Source organism: Phalangium opilio, unplaced genomic scaffold, assembly GCF_054372755.1.
Source record: "Phalangium opilio isolate 3A_F unplaced genomic scaffold, DU_Popi_V2 ptg000201l_1, whole genome shotgun sequence".
NCBI classification, from domain to species: Eukaryota; Metazoa; Arthropoda; class Arachnida; order Opiliones; family Phalangiidae; genus Phalangium; species Phalangium opilio.
Genome location: NW_028324214.1, coordinates 380,163 through 395,639, shown reverse-complemented (window position 1 = coordinate 395,639; position 15,477 = coordinate 380,163). Strand labels below are relative to the sequence as shown.

Sequence of the window (15,477 nt, the reverse complement as noted above, 5' to 3'; positions counted from 1 at the left end):
CGGTTACGAACAAGGAGGAATAGCTCAGTGGTAGAGCATTCGACTGCAGATCGAGAGCTCTTTGGTTCAAACCCGAGTTCCCCCTGTAACAGCACGGATCATTGCGCTTATTTTAGTTAATTAGATATTACGATAATGAACAAGGGGGAAAAGCTCAGTGGAAGAGCATTCGACTGCAGATCGAGAGGTCCTTGGTTCAAACCCGAGTTCCGCCTGTAAAAGCACGGATCATTTCCTTTATTTTAGTTAATTAGACATTACGGTTATGAACAAGGGGGAATAGCTCAGTGGTAGAGCATTCGACTGCAGATCGAGAGGTCCTTGGTTCAAACCCGAGTTCCGCCTGTAAAAGCACGGATCATTTCCTTTATTTTAGTTAATTAGACATTACGGTTATGAACAAGGGGGAATAGCTCAAAGGTAGAGCATTCGACTGCAGATCGAGAGGTACTTGGTCCAAACCCAACCCGAGTGCCCCCTGTAACAGCACGGAGCATTGCCTTTATTTTACGTAATTAGACATTACGGTTATGAACGAGGGGGAATAGCTCAGTGGTAGAGCATTCGACTGCAGATCGAGAGGTCCTTGGTTCAAACCCGAGTTCCCCCTGTTACAGCACAAATCATTGCCTTTATTTTAGTTAATTAGACATTACGGTTATGAACAAGGGGGAATAGCTCAGTGGTAGAGCATTCGACTGCAGATCAAGAGGTACTTGTTCCAAACCCGATTTCCCCCTGTAACAGCACGGAGCATTGTCTCTATTTTTCATAATTAGACGTTACGGTTATTAACAAGGGGGAATAGCTCAGTGGTAGAGCACTCGACTGCAGATCGAGAGGTCCTTGATTCAAACCCGAGTTCATCCTGTAACAGCACGGAGCATTGCCTTTATTTTACATAATTAGACATTACGGATATGAACAAGGGGGAATAGATCAGTGGTAGAGCATTCGACTGCAGATCGAGAGGTCCTTGGTTCAAACCCGAGTTCCCCCTGTAAAAGCACGGATCATTGCCTTTATTTTATTTAATTAGACATTACGGTTATAAACAAGGAGGAATAGCTCAGTGGTAGAGCATTGGACTGCAGATCGAGAGCTCTTTGGTTCAAACACGAGTTCCCCCTGTAACAGCACGGATCATTGCCTTTATTTTAGTTAATTAGACATTACGGTTATGAACAAGGGGGAATAGCTCAGTGGTAGAGCATTCGACTGCAGATCGAGAGGTACTTGGTCCAAACCCAACCCGAGTGCCCCCTGTAACAGCACGGAGCATTGCCTTTATTTTACATAATTAGACATTACGGTTATGAACAAGGGGGAATAGCTCAGTGGTAGAGCATTCGACTGCAGATCGAGAGGTCCTTGGTTCAAACCCGAGTTCCCCCTGTAACAGCACTGATCATTGCCTTTATTTTAGTTAATTAGACATTACGGTTGTGAACAAGGAGGAATAACTCAGTGGTAGAGCATTTGACTGCAGATCGAGAGATCTTTGGTTCAAACCCGAGTTCCCCCTGTAACAGCACTGATCATTGCCTTTATTTTATTTAATTAGAGATTACGGTTATGAACAAGGGGGAATAGCTCAGTGGTAGAGCATTCGACTGCAGATCGAGAGGTCCTTGGTTCAAACCCGAGTTCCGCCTGTAAAAGCACGGATCATTTCCTTTATTTTAGTTAATTAGACATTACGGTTATGAACAAGGGGGAATAGCTCAGTGGTAGAGCATTCGACTGCAGATCGAGAGGTCCTTGGTTCAAACCCGAGTTCCGCCTGTAAAAGCACGGATCATTTCCTTTATTTTAGTTAATTAGACATTACGGTTATGAACAAGGGGGAATAGCTCAGTGGTAGAGCATTCGACTGCAGATCGAGAGGTACTTGGTCCAAACCCAACCCGAGTGCCCCCTGTAACAGCACGGAGCATTGCCTTTATTTTACGTAATTAGACATTACGGTTATGAACGAGGGGGAATAGCTCAGTGGTAGAGCATTCGACTGCAGATCGAGAGGTCCTTGGTTCAAACCCGAGTTCCCCATGTTACAGCACGGATCATTGCCTTTATTTTAGTTAATTAGACATTACGGTTATGAACAAGGGGGAATAGCTCAGTGGTAGAGCATTCGACTGCAGATCAAGAGGTACTTGTTCCAAACCCGATTTCCCCCTGTAACAGCACGGAGCATTGCCTTTATTTTACATAATTAGACGTTACGGTTATGAACAAGGGGGAATAGCTCAGTGGTAGAGCACTCGACTGCAGATCGAGAGGTCCTTGATTCAAACCCGAGTTCGTCCTGTAACAGCACGGAGCATTGCCTTTATTTTACATAATTAGACATTACGGATATGAACAAGGGGGAATAGATCAGTGGTAGAGCATTCGACTGCAGATCGAGAGGACCTTGGTTCAAACCCGAGTTCCCCCTGTAAAAGCACGGATCATTGCCTTTATTTTAGTTAATTAGACATTACGGTTATAAACAAGGAGGAATAGCTCAGTGGTAGAGCATTCGACTGCAGATCGAGAGCTCTTTGGTTCAAACACGAGTTCCCCCTGTAACAGCACGGATCATTGCCTTTATTTTAGTTAATTAGACATTACGGTTATGAACAAGGGGGAATAGCTCAGTGGTAGAGCATTCGACTGCAGATCGAGAGGTACTTGGTCCAAACCCAACCCGAGTGCCCCCTGTAACAGCACGGAGCATTGCCTTTATTTTACATAATTAGACATTACGGTTATGAACAAGTTGGAATAGCTCAGTGGTAGAGCATTCGACTGCAGATCGAGAGGTCCTTGGTTCAAACCCGAGTTCCCCTGTAACAGCACAGATCATTGCCTTTATTTTAGTTAATTAGACATTACGGTTATGAACAAGGAGGAATAACTCAGTGGTAGAGCATTTGACTGCAGATCGAGAGATCTTTGGTTCAAACCCGAGTTCCCCCTGTAACAGCACTGATCATTGCCTTTATTTTATTTAATTAGACATTACGGTTATGAACAAGGGGGAATAGCTCAGTGGTAGAGCATTCGACTTCAGATCGAAAGGTCCTTGGTTCAAACCCGAGTTCCCCCTGTAAAAGCACGGATCATTGCCTTTATTTTAGTTAATTAGACATTACGGTTATGAACGAGGAGGAATAGCTCAGTGGTAGAGCATTCGACTGGAGATCGAGAGCTCTTTGGTTCAAACCCGAGTTCCCCCTGTAACAGCACGGATCATTGCGTTTATTTTAGTTAATTAGATATTACGGTAATGAACAAGGGGGAAAAGCTCAGTGGAAGAGCATTCGACTGCAGATCGAGAGGTCCTTGGTTCAAACCCGAGTTCCCCCTGTAAAAGCACGGATCATTGCCTTTATTTTAGTTAATTAGACATTACGGTTGTGAACAAGGAGGAATAGATCAGTGGTAGAGCATTCGACTGCAGATCGAGAGGTCCTTGGTTCAAACCAAAGTTCATCCTGTGACAGCACGGAGCATTGCCTTTATTTTACATAATTAGGCATTACGGTTATGAACAAGGGGGAATAGCTCAGTGGTAGAGCATTCGACTGCAGATCGAAAGGTTCTTGGTTCAAACCCGAGTTCCCCCTGTAAAAGCACGGATCATTGCATTTATTTTAGTTAATTAGACATTACGGTTGTGAACAAGGAGGAATAGATCAGTGGTAGAGCATTCGACTGCAGATCGAGAGGTCCTTGGTTCAAACCAGAGTTCATCCTGTGACAGCACGGAGCATTGCCTTTATTTTACATAATTAGACATTACGGTTATGAACAAGGGGGAATAGCTCAGTGGTTGAGCATTCGACCGCAGATCGAGAGGTCCTTGGTTCAAACCCGAGTTCCCCCTGTAAAAGCACGGATCATTGCCTTTATTTTAGTTAATTAGACATTACGGTTGTGAACAAGGAGGAATAGATCAGTGGTAGAGCATTCGACTGCAGATCGAGAGGTCCTTGGTTCAAACCAAAGTTCATCCTGTGACAGCACGGAGCATTGCCTTTATTTTACATAATTAGGCATTACGGTTATGAACAAGTTGGAATAGCTCAGTGGTAGAGCATTCGACTGCAGATCGAGAGGTCCTTGGTTCAAACCCGAGTTCCCCCTGTAACAGCACAGATCATTGCCTTTATTTTAGTTAATTAGACATTACGGTTATGAACAAGGAGGAATAACTCAGTGGTAGAGCATTTGACTGCAGATCGAGAGATCTTTGGTTCAAACCCGAGTTCCCCCTGTAACAGCACTGATCATTGCCTTTATTTTATTTAATTAGACATTACGGTTATGAACAAGGGGGAATAGCTCAGTGGTAGAGCATTCGACTTCAGATCGAAAGGTCCTTGGTTCAAACCCGAGTTCCCCCTGTAAAAGCACGGATCATTGCCTTTATTTTAGTTAATTAGACATTACGGTTATGAACGAGGAGGAATAGCTCAGTGGTAGAGCATTCGACTGGAGATCGAGAGCTCTTTGGTTCAAACCCGAGTTCCCCCTGTAACAGCACGGATCATTGCGTTTATTTTAGTTAATTAGATATTACGGTAATGAACAAGGGGGAAAAGCTCAGTGGAAGAGCATTCGACTGCAGATCGAGAGGTCCTTGGTTCAAACCCGAGTTCCCCCTGTAAAAGCACGGATCATTGCCTTTATTTTAGTTAATTAGACATTACGGTTGTGAACAAGGAGGAATAGATCAGTGGTAGAGCATTCGACTGCAGATCGAGAGGTCCTTGGTTCAAACCAAAGTTCATCCTGTGACAGCACGGAGCATTGCCTTTATTTTACATAATTAGGCATTACGGTTATGAACAAGGGGGAATAGCTCAGTGGTAGAGCATTCGACTGCAGATCGAAAGGTTCTTGGTTCAAACCCGAGTTCCCCCTGTAAAAGCACGGATCATTGCATTTATTTTAGTTAATTAGACATTACGGTTGTGAACAAGGAGGAATAGATCAGTGGTAGAGCATTCGACTGCAGATCGAGAGGTCCTTGGTTCAAACCAGAGTTCATCCTGTGACAGCACGGAGCATTGCCTTTATTTTACATAATTAGACATTACGGTTATGAACAAGGGGGAATAGCTCAGTGGTTGAGCATTCGACCGCAGATCGAGAGGTCCTTGGTTCAAACCCGAGTTCCCCCTGTAAAAGCACGGATCATTGCCTTTATTTTAGTTAATTAGACATTACGGTTGTGAACAAGGAGGAATAGATCAGTGGTAGAGCATTCGACTGCAGATCGAGAGGTCCTTGGTTCAAACCAAAGTTCATCCTGTGACAGCACGGAGCATTGCCTTTATTTTACATAATTAGGCATTACGGTTATGAACAAGGGGGAATAGCTCAGTGGTAGAGCATTCGACTGCAGATCGAAAGGTTCTTGGTTCAAACCCGAGTTCCCCCTGTAAAAGCACGGATCATTGCATTTATTTTAGTTAATTAGACATTACGGTTGTGAACAAGAAGGAATAGATCAGTGGTAGAGCATTCGACTGCAGATCGAGAGGTCCTTGGTTCAAACCAGAGTTCATCCTGTGACAGCACGGAGCATTGCCTTTATTTTACATAATTAGACATTACGGTTATGAACAAGGGGGAATAGCTCAGTGGTAGAGCATTCGACCGCAGATCGAGAGGTCCTTGGTTCAAACCCGAGTTCCCCCTGTAAAAGCACGGATCATTGCCTTTATTTTAGTTAATTAGACATTACGGTTATAAACAAGGAGGAATAGCTCAGTGGTAGAGCATTCGACTGCAGATCGAGAGCTCTTTGGTTCAAACACGAGTTCCCCCTGTAACAGCACGGATCATTGCCTTTATTTTAGTTAATTAGACATTACGGTTATGAACAAGGGGGAATAGCTCAGTGGTAGAGCATTCGACTGCAGATCGAGAGGTACTTGGTCCAAACCCAACCCGAGTGCCCCCTGTAACAGCACTGATCATTGCCTTTATTTTATTTAATTAGACATTACGGTTATGAACAAGGGGGAATAGCTCAGTGGTAGAGCATTCGACTTCAGATCGAAAGGTCCTTGGTTCAAACCCGAGTTCCCCCTGTAACAGCACAGATCATTGCCTTTATTTTAGTTAATTAGACATTACGGTTATGAACAAGGAGGAATAACTCAGTGGTAGAGCATTTGACTGCAGATCGAGAGATCTTTGGTTCAAACCCGAGTTCCCCCTGTAACAGCACTGATCATTGCCTTTATTTTATTTAATTAGACATTACGGTTATGAACAAGGGGGAATAGCTCAGTGGTAGAGCATTCGACTTCAGATCGAAAGGTCCTTGGTTCAAACCCGAGTTCCCCCTGTAAAAGCACGGATCATTGCCTTTATTTTAGTTAATTAGACATTACGGTTATGAACGAGGAGGAATAGCTCAGTGGTAGAGCATTCGACTGGAGATCGAGAGCTCTTTGGTTCAAACCCGAGTTCCCCCTGTAACAGCACGGATCATTGCGTTTATTTTAGTTAATTAGATATTACGGTAATGAACAAGGGGGAAAAGCTCAGTGGAAGAGCATTCGACTGCAGATCGAGAGGTCCTTGGTTCAAACCCGAGTTCCCCCTGTAAAAGCACGGATCATTGCCTTTATTTTAGTTAATTAGACATTACGGTTGTGAACAAGGAGGAATAGATCAGTGGTAGAGCATTCGACTGCAGATCGAGAGGTCCTTGGTTCAAACCAAAGTTCATCCTGTGACAGCACGGAGCATTGCCTTTATTTTACATAATTAGGCATTACGGTTATGAACAAGGGGGAATAGCTCAGTGGTAGAGCATTCGACTGCAGATCGAAAGGTTCTTGGTTCAAACCCGAGTTCCCCCTGTAAAAGCACGGATCATTGCATTTATTTTAGTTAATTAGACATTACGGTTGTGAACAAGGAGGAATAGATCAGTGGTAGAGCATTCGACTGCAGATCGAGAGGTCCTTGGTTCAAACCAGAGTTCATCCTGTGACAGCACGGAGCATTGCCTTTATTTTACATAATTAGACATTACGGTTATGAACAAGGAGGAATAGCTCAGTGGTAGAGCATTCGACTGCAGATCGAGAGCTCTTTGGTTCAAACACGAGTTCCCCCTGTAAAAGCACGGATCATTGCCTTTATTTTAGTTAATTAGACATTACGGTTATGAACAAGGGGGAATAGCTCAAAGGTAGAGCATTCGACTGCAGATCGAGAGGTACTTGGTCCAAACCCAACCCGAGTGCCCCCTGTAACAGCACGGAGCATTGCCTTTATTTTACGTAATTAGACATTACGGTTATGAACGAGGGGGAATAGCTCAGTGGTAGAGCATTCGACTACAGATCGAGAGGTCCTTGGTTCAAACCCGAGTTCCCCCTGTTACAGCACAAATCATTGCCTTTATTTTAGTTAATTAGACATTACGGTTATGAACAAGGGGGAATAGCTCAGTGGTAGAGCATTCGACTGCAGATCAAGAGGTACTTGTTCCAAGACCGATTTCCCCCTGTAACAGCACGGAGCATTGCCTTTATTTTATTTAATTAGAGATTACGGTTATGAACAAGGGGGAATAGCTCAGTGGAGGAGCATTCCACTGCAGATCGAGAGGTACTTGTTCCAAGACCGATTTCCCCCTGTAACAGCACGGAGCATTGTCTTTATTTTACATAATTAGACGTTACGGTTATTAACAAGGGGGAATAGCTCAGTGGTAGAGCACTCGACTGCAGATCGAGAGGTCCTTGATTCAAACCCGAGTTCATCCTGTAAAAGCACGGAGCATTGCCTTTATTTTACATAATTAGACATTACGGATATGAACAAGGGGGAATAGATCAGTGGTAGAGCATTCGACTGCAGATCGAGAGGTCCTTGGTTCAAACCCGAGTTCCCCCTGTAACAGCACTGATCATTGCCTTTATTTTAGTTAATTAGACATTACGGTTATGAACAAGGAGGAATAACTCAGTGGTAGAGCATTTGACTGCAGATCGAGAGATCTTTGGTTCAAACCCGAGTTCCCCCTGTATCAGCACTGATCATTGCCTTTATTTTATTTAATTAGAGATTACGGTTATGAACAAGGGGGAATAGCTCAGTGGAGGAGCATTCCGCTGCAGATCGAGAGGTACTTGTTCCAAACCCGATTTCCCCCTGTAACAGCACGGAGCATTGTCTTTATTTTACATAATTAGACGTTACGGTTATTAACAAGGGGGAATAGCTCAGTGGTAGAGCACTCGACTGCAAATCGAGAGGTCCTTGATTCAAACCCGAGTTCATCCTGTAACAGCACGGAGCATTGCCTTTATTTTACATAATTAGACATTACGGATATGAACAAGGGGGAATAGATCAGTGGTAGAGCATTCGACCGCAGATCGAGAGGTCCTTGGTTCAAACCCGAGTTCCCCCTGTAAAAGCACGGATCATTGCCTTTATTTTAGTTAATTAGACATTACGGTTATAAACAAGGAGGAATAGCTCAGTGGTGGAGCATTCGACTGCAGATCGAGAGCTCTTTGGTTCAAACACGAGTTCCCCCTGTAACAGCACGGATCATTGCCTTTATTTTAGTTAATTAGACATTACGGTTATGAACAAGGGGGAATAGCTCAGTGGTAGAGCATTCGACTGCAGATCGAGAGGTACTTGGTCCAAACCCAACCCGAGTGCCCCCTGTAACAGCACGGAGCATTGCCTTTATTTTACATAATTAGACATTACGGTTATGAACAAGGGGGAATAGCTCAGTGGTAGAGCATTCGACTGCAGATCGAGAGGTACTTGGTCCAAACCCAACCCGAGTGCCCCCTGTAACAGCACGGAGCATTGCCTTTATTTTACATAATTAGACATTACGGTTATGAACAAGGGGGAATAGCTCAGTGGTAGAGCATTCGACTGCAGATCGAGAGGTCCTTGGTTCAAACCCGAGTTCCCCCTGTAACAGCACTGATCATTGCCCTTATTTTAGTTAATTAGACATTACGGTTATGAACAAGGAGGAGTAACTCAGTGGTAGAGCATTTGACTGCAGATCGAGAGATCTTTGGTTCAAACCCGAGTTCCCCCTGTAACAGCACTGATCATTGCCTTTATTTTATTTAATTAGAGATTACGGTTATGAACAAGGGGGAATAGCTCAGTGGAGGAGCATTCCACTGCAGATCGAGAGGTCCTTGGTTCAAACTGAGTTCCCTTGTAACAGCACTGATCATTGCCTTTATTTTAGTTGATTAGACATTACGGTTATGAACAAGGAGGAATAGCTCAGTGGTAGAGCATTCGGCTGTAGATCGAGAGCTCTTTGGTTCAAACCCGAGTTCCCCCTGTAACAGCACGGAGCATTGCCTTTATTTTACATAATTAGACGTTACGGTTATGAACATGGGGGAATAGATCAGTGGTAGAGCATTTGACTGCAGATCGAGAGGTCCTTGGTTCAAACCAGAGTTCATCCTGTGACAGCACGGAGCATTGCCTTTATTTTACATAATTAGACATTACGGTTATGAACAAGGGGGAATAGCTCAGTGGTAGAGCATTCGACTGCAGATCGAGAGGTCCTTGGTTCAAACCCGAGTTCCCCCTGTAAAAGCACGGAACATTGCCTTTATTTTAGTTAATTAGACATTACGGTTATGAACAAGGAGGAATAGCTCAGTGGTAGAGCATTTGACTGCAGATCGAGAGGTCCTTGGTTCAAACCAGAGTTCATCCTGTAACAGCACGGAGCATTGCCTTTATTTTAGTTAATTAGACATTACGGTTATGAACAAGGGGGAATAGCTCAGTGGTAGAGCATTCGACTGCAGATCTAGAGCTCTTTGGTTCAAACCAGAGTTCATCCTGTAACAGCACGGAGCATTGCCTTTATTTTAGTTAATTAGACATTACGGTTATGAACAAGGGGGAATAGCTCAGTGGTAGAGCATTCGACTGCAGATCGAGAGGTACCTGGTCCAAACCCAACCCGAGTGCCCCCTGTAACAGCACGGAGCATTGCCTTTATTTTACGTAATTAGACATTACGGTTATGAACAAGGGGGAATAGCTCAGTGGTAGAGCATTCGACTGCAGATCAAGAGGTACTTGTTCCAAACCCGATATCCCCCTGTAACAGCACGGAGCATTGCCTTTATTTTACATAATTAGACGTTACGGTTATGAACAAGGGGGAATAGCTCAGTGGTAGATCACTCGACTGCAGATCGAGAGGTCCTTGATTCAAACCCGAGTTCATCCTGTAACAGCACGGAGCATTGCCTTTATTTTACGTAATTAGACATTACGGATATGAACAAGGGGGAATAGATCAGTGGTAGAGCATTCGACTGCAGATCGAGAGGTCCTTGGTTCAAACCCGAGTTCCCCCTGTAAAAGCACGGATCATTGCCTTTATTTTAGTTAATTAGACATTACGGTTATAAACAAGGAGGAATAGCTCAGTGGTAGAGCATTCGACTGCAGATCGAGAGCTCTTTGGTTCAAACACGAGTTCCCCCTGTAACAGCACGGAGCATTGCCTTTATTTTACATAATTAGACGTTACGGTTATGAACAAGGGGGAATAGATCAGTGGTAGAGCATTTGACTGCAGATCGAGAGGTCCTTGGTTCAAACCAGAGTTCATCCTGTGACAGCACGGAGCATTGCCTTTATTTTACATAATTAGACATTACGGTTATGAACAAGGGGGAATAGCTCAGTGGTAGAGCATTCGACTGCAGATCGAGAGGTCCTTGGTTCAAACCCGAGTTCCCCCTGTAAAAGCACGGAACATTGCCTTTATTTTAGTTAATTAGACATTACGGTTATGAACAAGGAGGAATAGCTCAGTGGTAGAGCATTCGACTGCAGATCGAGAGCTCTTTGGTTCAAACCAGAGTTCATCCTGTAACAGCACGGAGCATTGCCTTTATTTTAGTTAATTAGACATAACGGTTATGAACAAGGGGGAATAGCTCTGTGGTAGAGCATTCGACTGCAGATCGAGAGGTACCTGGTCCAAACCCAACCCGAGTGCCCCCTGTAACAGCACGGAGCATTGCCTTTATTTTACGTAATTAGACATTACGGTTATGAACAAGGGGGAATAGCTCAGTGGTAGAGCATTCGACTGCAGATCAAGAGGTACTTGTTCCAAACCCGATTTCCCCCTGTAACAGCACGGAGCATTGCCTTTATTTTACATAATTAGACGTTACGGTTATGAACAAGGGGGAATAGCTCAGTGGTAGAGCACTCGACTGCAGATCGAGAGGTCCTTGATTCAAACCTGAGTTCATCCTGTAACAGCACGGAGCATTTCCTTTATTTTACATAATTAGACATTACGGATATGAACAAGGGGGAATAGATCAGTGGTAGAGCATTCGACTGCAGATCGAGAGGTCCTTGGTTCAAACCCGAGTTCCCCCTGTAAAAGCACGGATCATTGCCTTTATTTTAGTTAATTAGACATTACGGTTATAAACAAGGAGGAATAGCTCAGTGGTAGAGCATTCGACTGCAGATCGAGAGCTCTTTGGTTCAAACACGAGTTCCCCCTGTAACAGCACGGATCATTGCCTTTATTTTAGTTAATTAGACATTACGGTTATGAACAAGGGGGAATAGCTCAGTGGTAGAGCATTCGACAGCAGATCGAGAGGTACTTGGTCCAAACCCAACCCGAGTGCCCCCTGTAACAGCACGGAGCATTGCCTTTATTTTACATAATTAGACATTACGGTTATGAACAAGGGGGAATAGCTCAGTGGTAGAGCATTCGACTGCAGATCGAGAGGTCCTTGGTTCAAACCCGAGTTCCCCCTGTAACAGCACTGATCATTGCCTTTATTTTAGTTAATTAGACACTACGGTTATGAACAAGGAGGAATAACTCAGTGGTAGAGCATTTGACTGCAGATCGAGAGATCTTTGGTTCAAACCCGAGTTCCCCCTGTAAAAGCACGGAGCATTGCCTTTATTTTACATAATTAGACGTTACGGTTATGAACAAGGGGGAATAGATCAGTGGTAGAGCATTTGACTGCAGATCGAGAGGTCCTTGGTTCAAACCAGAGTTCATCCTGTGACAGCACGGAGCATTGCCTTTATTTTACATAATTAGACATTACGGTTATGAACAAGGGGGAATAGCTCAGTGGTAGAGCATTCGACTGCAGATCGAGAGGTCCTTGGTTCAAACCCGAGTTCCCCCTGTAAAAGCACGGAACATTGCCTTTATTTTAGTTAATTAGACATTACGGTTATGAACAAGGGGGAATAGCTCAGTGGTAGAGCATTCGACTGCAGATCGAGAGCTCTTTGGTTCAAACCAGAGTTCATCCTGTAACAGCACGGAGCATTGCCTTTATTTTAGTTAATTAGACATTACGGTTATGAACAAGGGGAATAGCTCAGTGGTAGAGCATTCGACTGCAGATCGAGAGCTCTTTGGTTCAAACCAGAGTTCATCCTGTAACAGCACGGAGCATTGCCTTTATTTTAGTTAATTAGACATTACGGTTATGAACAAGGGGGAATAGCTCAGTGGTACAGCATTCGACTGCAGATCGAGAGGTACCTGGTCCAAACCCAACCCGAGTGCCCCCTGTAACAGCACGGAGCATTGCCTTTATTTTACGTAATTAGACATTACGGTTATGAACAAGGGGGAATAGCTCAGTGGTAGAGCATTCGACTGCAGATCAAGAGGTACTTGTTCCAAACCCGATTTCCCCCTGTAACAGCACGGAGCATTGCCTTTATTTTACATAATTAGACGTTACGGTTATGAACAAGGGGGAATAGCTCAGTGGTAGAGCACTCGACTGCAGATCGAGAGGTACTTGATTCAAACCCGAGTTCATCCTGTAACAGCACGGAGCATTGCCTTTATTTTACATAATTAGACATTACGGATATGAACAAGGGGGAATAGATCAGTGGTAGAGCATTCGACTGCAGATCGAGAGGTCCTTGGTTCAAACCCGAGTTCCCCCTGTAAAAGCACGGATCATTGCCTTTATTTTAGTTAATTAGACATTACGGTTATAAACAAGGAGGAATAGCTCAGTGGTAGAGCATTCGACTGCAGATCGAGAGCTCTTTGGTTCAAACACGAGTTCCCCCTGTAACAGCACGGAGCATTGCCTTTATTTTACATAATTAGACGTTACGGTTATGAACAAGGGGGAATAGATCAGTGGTAGAGCATTTGACTGCAGATCGAGAGGTCCTTGGTTCAAACCAGAGTTCATCCTGTGACAGCACGGAGCATTGCCTTTATTTTACATAATTAGACATTACGGTTATGAACAAGGGGGAATAGCTCAGTGGTAGAGCATTCGACTGCAGATCGAGAGGTCCTTGGTTCAAACCAGAGTTCATCCTGTAACAGCACGGAGCATTGCCTTTATTTTAGTTAATTAGACATTACGGTTATGAACAAGGGGGAATAGCTCAGTGGTAGAGCATTCGACTGCAGATCGAGAGCTCTTTGGTTCAAACCAGAGTTCATCCTGTAACAGCACGGAGCATTGCCTTTATTTTAGTTAATTAGACATTACGGTTATGAACAAGGGGGAATAGCTCAGTGGTAGAGCATTCGACTGCAGATCGAGAGGTACTTGGTCCAAACCCAACCCGAGTGCCCCCTGTAACAGCACGGAGCATTGCCTTTATTTTACATAATTAGACATTACGGTTATGAACAAGGGGGAATAGCTCAGTGGTAGAGCATTCGACTGCAGATCGAGAGGTCCTTGGTTCAAACCCGAGTTCCCCCTGTAACAGCACTGATCATTGCCTTTATTTTAGTTAATTAGACATTACGGTTATGAACAAGGAGGAATAACTCAGTGGTAGAGCATTTGACTGCAGATCGAGAGATCTTTGGTTCAAACCCGAGTTCCCCCTGTAACAGCACTGATCATTGCCTTTATTTTATTTAATTAGAGATTACGGTTATGAACAAGGGGGAATAGCTCAGTGGAGGAGCATTCCACTGCAGATCGAGAGGTCCTTGGTTCAAACTGAGTTCCCTTGTAACAGCACTGATCATTGCCTTTATTTTAGTTAATTAGACATTACGGTTATGAACAAGGGGGGGAATAGCTCAGTGGTAGAGCATTCGACTGCAGATCGAGAGGTACCTGGTCCAAACCCAACCCGAGTGCCCCCTGTAACAGCACGGAGCATTGCCTTTATTTTACGTAATTAGACATTACGGTTATGAATAAGGGGGAATAGCTCAGTGGTAGAGCATTCGACTGCAGATCGAGAGGTCCTTGGTTCAAACCCGAGTTCCCCCTGTTACAGCACGGATCATTGCCTTTATTTTAGTTAATTAGACATTACGGTTATGAACAAGGGGGAATAGCTCAGTGGTAGAGCATTCGACTGCAGATCGAGAGGTACTTGGTCCAAACCCAACCCGAGTGCCCCCTGTAACAGCACGGAGCATTGCCTTTATTTTACATAATTAGACATTACGGTTATGAACAAGGGGGAATAGCTCAGTGGTAGAGCATTCGACTGCAGATCGAGAGGTCCTTGGTTCAAACCCGAGTTCCCCCTGTAACAGCACTGATCATTGCCTTTATTTTAGTTAATTAGACATTACGGTTATGAACAAGGAGGAATAACTCAGTGGTAGAGCATTTGACTGCAGATCGAGAGATCTTTGGTTCAAACCCGAGTTCCCCCTGTAACAGCACTGATCATTGCCTTTATTTTATTTAATTAGAGATTACGGTTATGAACAAGGGGGAATAGCTCAGTGGAGGAGCATTCCACTGCAGATCGAGAGGTCCTTGGTTCAAACCCGAGTTCCCCCTGTAATAGCACGGAGCATTGCCTTTATTTTAGTTAATTAGACATTACGGTTATGAACAAGGGGGGGAATAGCTCAGTGGTAGAGCATTCGACTGCAGATCGAGAGGTACCTGGTCCAAACCCAACCCGAGTGCCCCCTGTAACAGCACGGAGCATTGCCTTTATTTTACGTAATTAGACATTACGGTTATGAACAAGGGGGAATAGCTCAAAGGTAGAACATTCGACTGCAGATCGAGAGGTACTTGGTCCAAACCCAACCCGAGTGCCCCCTGTAACAGCACGGAGCATTGCCTTTATTTTACGTAATTAGACATTACGGTTATGAACGAGGGGGAATAGCTCAGTGGTAGAGCATTCGACTGCAGATCGAGAGGTCCTTGGTTCAAACCCGAGTTCCCCCTGTTACAGCACGGATCATTGCCTTTATTTTAGTTAATTAGACATTACGGTTATGAACAAGGGGGAATAGCTCAGTGGTAGAGCATTCGACTGCAGATCAAGAGGTACTTGTTCCAAACCCGATTTCCCCCTGTAACAGCACGGAGCATTGACTTTATTTTACATAATTAGACGTTACGGTTATGAACAAGGGGGAATAGCTCAGTGGTAGAGCACTCGACTGCAGATCGA

At 44.2% G+C, this 15,477-nt stretch overlaps 24 non-coding genes across 24 annotated transcripts; all 24 read left to right on the top strand.

Annotated features, from left to right (window-relative positions):
• Positions 1-273: 273 nt before the first annotated feature.
• TRNAC-GCA (transfer RNA cysteine (anticodon GCA)) lies at positions 274-345 on the top strand. The gene has a single exon. It is a non-coding gene; the product is annotated as a tRNA-Cys (tRNA).
• A 193-nt stretch (positions 346-538) lies between these two features.
• TRNAC-GCA (transfer RNA cysteine (anticodon GCA)) lies at positions 539-610 on the top strand. Its single transcript has one exon. It is a non-coding gene; the product is annotated as a tRNA-Cys (tRNA).
• Positions 611-1,323: 713 nt separating this feature from the next.
• Positions 1,324-1,395, top strand: TRNAC-GCA (transfer RNA cysteine (anticodon GCA)). The gene has a single exon. It is a non-coding gene; the product is annotated as a tRNA-Cys (tRNA).
• A 188-nt stretch (positions 1,396-1,583) lies between these two features.
• Positions 1,584-1,655, top strand: TRNAC-GCA (transfer RNA cysteine (anticodon GCA)). The gene has a single exon. It is a non-coding gene; the product is annotated as a tRNA-Cys (tRNA).
• Positions 1,656-1,713: 58 nt separating this feature from the next.
• On the top strand, positions 1,714-1,785 carry TRNAC-GCA (transfer RNA cysteine (anticodon GCA)). The gene has a single exon. It is a non-coding gene; the product is annotated as a tRNA-Cys (tRNA).
• A 1,367-nt stretch (positions 1,786-3,152) lies between these two features.
• TRNAS-GGA (transfer RNA serine (anticodon GGA)) lies at positions 3,153-3,224 on the top strand. The gene has a single exon. It is a non-coding gene; the product is annotated as a tRNA-Ser (tRNA).
• Positions 3,225-3,542: 318 nt separating this feature from the next.
• On the top strand, positions 3,543-3,614 carry TRNAC-GCA (transfer RNA cysteine (anticodon GCA)). The gene has a single exon. It is a non-coding gene; the product is annotated as a tRNA-Cys (tRNA).
• An 838-nt stretch (positions 3,615-4,452) lies between these two features.
• TRNAS-GGA (transfer RNA serine (anticodon GGA)) lies at positions 4,453-4,524 on the top strand. Its single transcript has one exon. It is a non-coding gene; the product is annotated as a tRNA-Ser (tRNA).
• A 318-nt stretch (positions 4,525-4,842) lies between these two features.
• Positions 4,843-4,914, top strand: TRNAC-GCA (transfer RNA cysteine (anticodon GCA)). Its single transcript has one exon. It is a non-coding gene; the product is annotated as a tRNA-Cys (tRNA).
• A 448-nt stretch (positions 4,915-5,362) lies between these two features.
• TRNAC-GCA (transfer RNA cysteine (anticodon GCA)) lies at positions 5,363-5,434 on the top strand. Its single transcript has one exon. It is a non-coding gene; the product is annotated as a tRNA-Cys (tRNA).
• A 188-nt stretch (positions 5,435-5,622) lies between these two features.
• On the top strand, positions 5,623-5,694 carry TRNAC-GCA (transfer RNA cysteine (anticodon GCA)). The gene has a single exon. It is a non-coding gene; the product is annotated as a tRNA-Cys (tRNA).
• A 713-nt stretch (positions 5,695-6,407) lies between these two features.
• On the top strand, positions 6,408-6,479 carry TRNAS-GGA (transfer RNA serine (anticodon GGA)). Its single transcript has one exon. It is a non-coding gene; the product is annotated as a tRNA-Ser (tRNA).
• A 318-nt stretch (positions 6,480-6,797) lies between these two features.
• Positions 6,798-6,869, top strand: TRNAC-GCA (transfer RNA cysteine (anticodon GCA)). Its single transcript has one exon. It is a non-coding gene; the product is annotated as a tRNA-Cys (tRNA).
• Positions 6,870-7,322: 453 nt separating this feature from the next.
• On the top strand, positions 7,323-7,394 carry TRNAC-ACA (transfer RNA cysteine (anticodon ACA)). The gene has a single exon. It is a non-coding gene; the product is annotated as a tRNA-Cys (tRNA).
• A 1,498-nt stretch (positions 7,395-8,892) lies between these two features.
• Positions 8,893-8,964, top strand: TRNAC-GCA (transfer RNA cysteine (anticodon GCA)). Its single transcript has one exon. It is a non-coding gene; the product is annotated as a tRNA-Cys (tRNA).
• A 316-nt stretch (positions 8,965-9,280) lies between these two features.
• TRNAY-GUA (transfer RNA tyrosine (anticodon GUA)) lies at positions 9,281-9,352 on the top strand. Its single transcript has one exon. It is a non-coding gene; the product is annotated as a tRNA-Tyr (tRNA).
• A 188-nt stretch (positions 9,353-9,540) lies between these two features.
• TRNAC-GCA (transfer RNA cysteine (anticodon GCA)) lies at positions 9,541-9,612 on the top strand. Its single transcript has one exon. It is a non-coding gene; the product is annotated as a tRNA-Cys (tRNA).
• A 1,103-nt stretch (positions 9,613-10,715) lies between these two features.
• TRNAC-GCA (transfer RNA cysteine (anticodon GCA)) lies at positions 10,716-10,787 on the top strand. The gene has a single exon. It is a non-coding gene; the product is annotated as a tRNA-Cys (tRNA).
• A 978-nt stretch (positions 10,788-11,765) lies between these two features.
• Positions 11,766-11,837, top strand: TRNAC-GCA (transfer RNA cysteine (anticodon GCA)). The gene has a single exon. It is a non-coding gene; the product is annotated as a tRNA-Cys (tRNA).
• Positions 11,838-12,155: 318 nt separating this feature from the next.
• On the top strand, positions 12,156-12,227 carry TRNAC-GCA (transfer RNA cysteine (anticodon GCA)). Its single transcript has one exon. It is a non-coding gene; the product is annotated as a tRNA-Cys (tRNA).
• Positions 12,228-13,724: 1,497 nt separating this feature from the next.
• On the top strand, positions 13,725-13,796 carry TRNAC-GCA (transfer RNA cysteine (anticodon GCA)). The gene has a single exon. It is a non-coding gene; the product is annotated as a tRNA-Cys (tRNA).
• A 453-nt stretch (positions 13,797-14,249) lies between these two features.
• TRNAC-GCA (transfer RNA cysteine (anticodon GCA)) lies at positions 14,250-14,321 on the top strand. The gene has a single exon. It is a non-coding gene; the product is annotated as a tRNA-Cys (tRNA).
• A 193-nt stretch (positions 14,322-14,514) lies between these two features.
• Positions 14,515-14,586, top strand: TRNAC-GCA (transfer RNA cysteine (anticodon GCA)). The gene has a single exon. It is a non-coding gene; the product is annotated as a tRNA-Cys (tRNA).
• Positions 14,587-15,176: 590 nt separating this feature from the next.
• Positions 15,177-15,248, top strand: TRNAC-GCA (transfer RNA cysteine (anticodon GCA)). Its single transcript has one exon. It is a non-coding gene; the product is annotated as a tRNA-Cys (tRNA).
• The last annotated feature ends 229 nt before the right edge of the window (positions 15,249-15,477 follow it).